The following is a 7,812-nucleotide window of genomic DNA, read 5'->3' on the forward strand; positions in this document are numbered from 1 at the left end:
CGCCACCTACATTATACTTATTAACCCCTAATATGCTGCCCCGACACCGCCGCCACCTACATTATACTTATTAACCCCTAATCTGCCGTCCCAACACCGCCGCCACCTACATAAAAGTATTAACCCCTATCCCGAAGCCCACCGCAACTAAATAAAGTTATTAACCCCTGGCATCCCACATCAGTAGCACTTACTAAACCTATTACTAAACCTATTAACCCCTAAACCTCCAGCCCCCCACATCGCCATAAACTAAATTAACCTATTAACCCCTAAACCTAACAACCCCTTAACTTTACATTAAATATTAACTGCTCCCTATCTTATAATAAATTAAAACTTACCTTTAGATTTAAATTAAACTATATTAAACTAATAATTAATCTACCCTAACTATTATACTAAAATTACATTAAACTATATTAAAATATTAATTAATCTACCCTAACTATTATACTAAAATTACATTAAACTAGTACCAATTAAATTAACTATATTATATATTTAAAAACCTAACCCTACTCAAATAATTTAAATCTACTATTACAAATTACAAAGTTACAAAAAACTAACAACTAAATTACAGAAAATAACAAACACTAAGTTACATAAAAAATAAACACTAAGTTACAAAAAATAAAAAATAAATGAACAAATATTTAAACTAATTACACCTTATCTAAGAGCCCTATGAAAATAAAAAAGCCCCCCCAAAATAAAAAAAAACCCTAGCCTACAATAAACTACCAATGACCCTTAAAAGGGCCTTTTGCGGGGCATTGCCCCAAAGAAATCAGCTCTTTTACCTGTAAATAAAAAATACAAATACCCCCCAACAGTAAAACCCACCACCCACACAACCAACCCCCCAAATAAAAATCTAATCTAAAAAACCTAAGCTCCCCATTGCCCTGAAAAAGGCACTTTTATGGGCATTGCCTTTAAAAGGGCATTTAGCTCTTTTTCAAAAGCCCAAACCCTAATCTAAAATTAAAACCCACCCAATAAACCCTTAAAAAAGCCTAACACTAACCCCGAAGATCCACTTACAGTTTCTGAAGAGCCGACATTCATCCTCAAAGAAGCAGCAGAAGTCCTCATCGAAGCCGGCTGAAGTCTTCATCCAAGCGGCCCGACGTCTTCATCCAACTGGGCAGAAGTCTTCATCCAGACGGCATCTTCTATCTTCAGAGCGGCTCCATCTTCAAGACATCCGATGCGGAGCATCATCTTCCATCGACGTCTTCTTCTACAATGAAGGTTCCTTTAAATTACGTCATCCGAGATGGCGTCCCTGCGCTAGTAATCTTACTCGGAGTCCATCAGAGCTGACTAAAATGGCTAAAACCATATTAATGTGATCTGGTGTGTAGGTGACATAACTTGCAAATCTCTATTGTTAAAATTATGACAGATGGCAAAAAGTATTTGACCAACTCAGAGACTAAAGTGGAATTTTAACACGTAGTTCCAAGGGAGAGCTAGCTTAGACCTTAGGGTAATTAGGGTAATTTATAGGCATGAAAAGATCCCGTATGTGAACGGTTACTGTATACATTTCAAACATGTGATAGCTTTGCAGCACAATAAACATCAAAAATACAAGGTAATCGGCTTATTTTAAACTGCAAACATACAATTGTCTAACCCAAGACTCCAAAACTTAACCATAGCAGGATCCCATAGGTGGGCTAGTACTGTAATAAGTCCGATTTCTGCCATGCCTATCCCCGTTCATAGTAATTTATGCTCAATGTAAGAGTCACTGACAGTCTTTCATGCTTGTGGTACTGTAAGATCCGGCCGATCTTCTCCAGCATATATAACCTGATGCGCCGTGGAATAAGAGCTGGGGTCATTTTGTATGAGAGCCACTCTGTGAGGGTTACTCCCTTGACCGACATCACCCCCTCTGCACCCGTGGACAGAGAGAATATGGTCTGTAGCTCCACAGGATCATCTATATAGTCTGCAAGCAGTTCCCCTGTGTAAGTAATTTCAGTGTCAGCCCAGACAACGCACTTATTTAGCGTATGCTGAGGCACTTATTGGGATAATCCTCTCACCTCAGGTTTCTGTATGTCCACACACTCCTCAGATTCTATACTTTTATCTGGTAATCGGTCAGGTATTGTGCCTCCTGTAGTACACTGAAACCGGGACCGAACCTGCTGAGCTCCATCTTGCACTGCCAAGTGGAGGGCCAGAATGTTCTGCAAGGGTCTGGGATCAATAGCGTGGCTGTGGATACCTGCATTAGGCCAGCCATAAACTCTAGTGGTTTGTACCGGGTGCACTGGCCTGCTTGCGGCACTCTGAGATTCGTCGGGTACATTCTGAGAGACCTTGTGCGTTGGCAAGTGTTGCTGGGTTTCCTCGGGAGATACATTGCCACTCAAAGACGAAAATGCCAGTATTAATTCATGATCGAACTTCTGGAAATGAGTATATAGTAAATGATGTAAGCTTTCTTCCCAACTAGAGGCCATGTTCCTTATCTTCCACGTGGGAAAGAAGACGGCAGCTCCTGGGCAATATGATCGTTAGTCGGCCCAATATCCAGCTACTCCTCCTTGTAACCACCATTTGGTATCCCAAGGGTTCATGACCCCCTCTTAGGAATTAGGGATGTCTGTGAAGTGAATTTAAACTGAGCTGACGGTCAATTAAAAAAATTATAAGCAATTTCAGTGGAGCTGAAGTGAAATGCGACGTTCAGTTCCTGGGCTTGCTCCGCCCCCCCGATCGTTGGATTTTCACCGTGTGATGTCACGTTGTGGACGGAGACCAACCTTCTAAACTGCAAACTATGATCATAGACATTGTTAAAATATACAGTCTGTGTAATATATGGATGTTCTAGCTTTGGTTGTTCTCTGTAAACCCGTGATTTTAACACGTTTTAATATTTTTTTTAACATTCATCTTAGTTCACTTCTATCTGCTCCTGCTGGAGTCTCCCATAGCTTTTATATCTAGAGCTTGATATGAAACTCTGCAATATGTGAGTATACAACTTACCTGTGAAATAACCCTGTAGTCTCACAGGACTTCACCATTGGCAGCATTGATCTGTTTTATTTGAGGTTAACCCTTGGAGTTCGACTACAGCATTCATTTCCACTGATAAGTAATCCCTGGGATCACTTATGCACATTTGGAGTTGGGATCTAGGGGCCCATTTATCAAGCTCCGGATGGAGCTTGAGGACCCCGTGTTTCTGTCGAGCCTGCAGACTCGTCAGAAACAGCAGTTATGAAGCAGCGGTCTAAAGACCGCTGCTCCATAGCCCTGTCTGCCTGCTCTGAGCAGGCGAACAGACATCGCTGAAAATCAACCTGATCGAGTATGATCGGGTTGATTGACACCTCCCTGCTGTCGACCGATTGACCGCGAATCTGCAGGGAGCGGCGTTGCACCAGCAGCTCACAAGAGCTGCTGGTGCAATGCTGAATATGGAGAGCATATTGCTCTCCGCATTCAGTGAGTTCTGTGGTACCTGATCCGTACTGTCGGATCAGGTCCGACAGACCTATGTTAAATAGGCCTCTTAGTCTCCAATTGACTTTTTGGACATATCCTTTGTGCACTAACACATTTTTTTTGTATAAAACAAATTAATGTCAATTCATTTTATTAAGGGACAAATACCTATAATTTAAGAAATGGGTCATTCACTATCTATCGTTTATCAGAGAGTTGGCAACTATGAACAAATATACCTAGGGGCTATATATAAATGCTGGCAAGGCTGCCAAAAAGACAGCTCATTACATATCTGGAAAATGGTAAAAAAGAAGAAGGCGCCACAGTAGTGCAAGATCAGTGTTTTAGGATACAAACACATGCAGATAACATCAAACTCACACAGTATCAGGCACTTGAGAAGTGCTACAGTCGCCTGCTGGACCTTTAGTAGCTGTCCAGATAGCTATCCCCTCAGCATACAACTCGGTCAGCTGTAAAACTTTCAAAGGCTCTGAAAGTTAATGGTCCCCACTACCATAGTCCTGTATGTTGCTCTAGTGGGAAAAATAAGCTCCTCTGACGTGAGCTCAATATGTGATCAATCACTTAATCGAAGTGAGATACTGCTTTGTCTTTCTCTGTGTCTCTGTGCTTACAGGCGTCTGTCAGGTGATTTCCTCCTCACAAATATTTTTTAGATACATCTTTATCACTTTTACTACTATATTTTCACTACTATAGTTTTCACACACTATTTAGTTTGGCGCAGCCAACATTATTTGTATTTCATTTTTTATTAAATATCTGGTGGGACAGCAGTAAAATAAAACCATTATTGAAGGAAATAGCTCACAACATTAGTAAGGGGTTTGTCAGAGCCAAATAAACTTTGACACCATATATATCCTTTTCAATATCCCAAACAAATATTATGGGTAAAGAACGAAAATTAATTTACTGAATTTTGATTAATGTGGCTAAACTGATGATCCCCAAGTGGTAGAAATCTTACATAGTGCCAGATGCTTGTGACTGGAACAGGTAACAAGTAACCTATTATTGAAAATATACTTTTACCTAACAAATACCTAGTTAGACTTCTATCATGGCTTAATGACGTTATAGGAAGTATATTTAAAGATGTAATCCACTATCCCGTACAATATATACACTAGTGTTGATGTCTTAAATGTTTTAAATTAGCACCTGAAAATTAAACATGAATCTATATCTTAGAAACTTTTGTCTGCCAAATTCTTCTCCTGTATACTTGATATAGCCTGACCATTAAATTGATATTGTTATGATCTTTCTTTGTTCTTCTACTGTACTTTATTTTTCTTTTCTTCTCAATTTAAAGGTTCTCTCTTCATTTATATATTTTAATATTTCAACAAATTAACAATCCTAATTGGACTATCACATGCACAGTCAAATTATGTAAAATTATCTCTCCTTTTAAATATCTCTGGATTTTATCAAGCATATGAAAACATTCAGCTTTTGACTTAGACTACTTTAAAGAATGTTTTATATATTTTGTATTATTTGTAATACAAATGTTATATGTAATGTTATAAATATACTGTATAAATATATATCCTATATAATAAAAGGCTGTGTGTTTGTCCTGAAGCTGTCATGCGCAGTAGAGACTGCGCGTGAGGACAAACACAACTGGCCTTAGAGTCCCTACCTGAAAAGCCGGTGCGGTCGAAAGTGGGCATGGCCGGCGGGAACGGCGTGACGGGGCATGGTCAGGCATGACGGAACAGGCAGGGCGTGGCGGGAGGGATAGAGGGGAGAGGGATAGAAAGAGAAGGGGAGAGAGATAGAAAGAGAGGGGGAGAGAGATAGAAAGAGAGGGGGAGAGAGATAGAAAGAGAGGGGGAGAGAGATAGAAAGAGAGGGGGAGAGAACAAAATAGATGGGAAAGAGCAAGAGAGGGGGGAGAGAGAGCAAAATAGAGGGGAAAGAGCAAAAGAGATGGGAATGAGCAAAATAGAGGGAATAGAGAGAGAGCAAAAGCGAGGGGGAGAGAGAAAATAAGAGGGGGAAAGAGAGAGAGCAAAAGAGAGGGGGAGAGAGATCAAAAGAGAGGGGGAGAGAGATAAAAAGAGAGGAATGGAGAGAGAGCAAAAGAGGTGGGAGAAAGTGCAAAAGAGAGGGGGGAGAGAGAGCGCAAAAGAGAGGGGGGAGAGAGCGTAAAAGAGAGGGGGAGAGAGAGAGCGCAAAAGAGAGGGGGGAGAGAGAGTGCAAAAGAGAGGGGGGAGAGAGAGAGCACAAAAGAGAGGGGGAGAGAGAGAGCGCAAAAGAGAGGGGAAGAGAGAGAGAGCGCAAAAGAGAGGGAGAGAGAGAGAGCGCAAAAGAGAGGGGGAGAGAGTGTGTGCAAAAGAGAGGGCGGAGAGCGCAAAAGAGAGGTGGGAGAGAGAGAGCGCAAAAGAGAGGGGGAGAAAGAGCAAAAGAGAGGGATGGGGAGAGAGACAGAGCAAAAGAGAGGGGGGAGAGAGAGTGCAAAAGAGAGGGGGAAGAGAGAGAGCGCAAAAGAGAGGGGGAGAGAGAGAGCGTAAAAGAGAGGGGGAGAGAGAGAGCGCAAAAGAGAGGGGGAGAGGGGGAGAGAGAGAGAGCACAAAAGAGAGGGGGAGAGAGCGCAAAAGAGAAGAGGAGAGAGAGGGCGCAAAAGAGAGGGGAGATAGAGAGCGCAAAAGACAGGGGGAGAGAGAGGGTACAAAAGAGAAGGGGTGAGAGAGAGAGCAAAAGAGAGAGGGGAAAGAGAGCAAAAGAGAGGGAGGATAGAGAGAGCCAAAGAGAGGGGGTAGAGAGAGCAAAAGAGAGGTGGAGCGAGAGAGAGCGCAAAAGAGAGGGGGAGAGCGCACAAAAGAGGGGGGGAGAGAGAGCAAAAGAGAGGGGGGAGAGAGAGAGAGAGCAAAAGAGAGGGGGAGGGAGAGAGTGCAAGGGGTGGGACTGCTGTACTGCAAAAAATGGCCCGTGTGAACGGGCTTTGGACTAGAATATATATAAAACAGGTCTTAAGCTCTGCTCAACTGAAAATATCCCCTAGTTGTATTCAGCTGTAACACAACGGGGGCTGATAACGGGAGTAGCACTCCCTAAAATGTGTTACTGAGGTATCCTGCAAAACCTTTGGGAATATTTTTACTATATACATAGGGCCTGATATTTAAAACCTTGCTGCTCAGGTGAGATGATCTATGAATTCTATTCGTGTGATGAGGCCTTTAACAAATGTTTATAAACACAAATTTTGTCTTGAGACATGTTTATGTTGCTATGTAGTGTTCTTTATGTGTAACAGAGATTCCTACATTACAATACAAGGTCTAAAAAAATCCCCCAAATTTTGTGTGATATCTCTCCATGATGGCAAATTTTTGAATATCAAGCCCAGTGTGAGATACATCAATTGTCTTTTAGTGAAATAGTCTGTTTCTAACCGTTTAGCTGTCCACTTATCCTTCTATCTATTGGTATGATGTTTATCACAATCCGTTGTAGGGTGACTCGATTTTGAAAATTAAAAAATGATATCTGATATGTCCTTTCTGGACAGAACCCCACCCCTCCCATCCACAGCCCGCCCACAGAATACTTGTGGTCTATTGCCCAAAGGTCTTAACCTCCCACATCACAGATATTATTTGGCAGATGTTGGGAGGTATGCGCAGGTCACACTTCTTTCTTGCAACAAGGCAAGCTGAGCACTCTCTTCATCAAAGCCATGCATCAATTAAATTGCATTGAAGCATGCAGGGAAATGTAGTTCCTATTTAAAGGGCTTATCAAGGGATAAAGTACAAGGCCAAGTGCAATGCAATTACATTGTGGCCTACATTTCCCTACAAGAGCTGGGCCCTATTCATACAGATGACTACATAAAATATCCCTTTGAGAATTTCTACGGACAATACAACCAGTCCCTTAAAGGGCCAATAAACCTAAAATATAATGTTATATAATTCTGCACATAGTGCAGAATTATATAACATTATATTAGTGCAAGTTTTATATTATATAACATCTCCGGTATTTTTAATAAAAATAAGAGGGTTTTCCAGACCCGCCCTCTGTGCTCTACTGAGCGGGTCTGGTTTTTCTTCAGAGCGCATCGGGCCAGCTGTTTAGTCATAGCCCGGCCCGACCGCGCCATAACATTCAATGCAGCTCGCTCCTGCTCTGTCTAACAGCAGGAGCGAGCTGCATTGAATGTTATGGCGCGGTCGGGCCGGGCTGTGACTAAACAGCTGGCCCGATGCGCTCTGAAGAAAAACCAGACCCGTTCAGTAGCGCACAGAGGGCAGGTCTGGAAAACCCTCTTATTTTTAT

Source organism: Bombina bombina, chromosome 1 (assembly GCF_027579735.1).
Source record: "Bombina bombina isolate aBomBom1 chromosome 1, aBomBom1.pri, whole genome shotgun sequence".
NCBI lineage: Eukaryota > Metazoa > Chordata > Amphibia > Anura > Bombinatoridae > Bombina > Bombina bombina.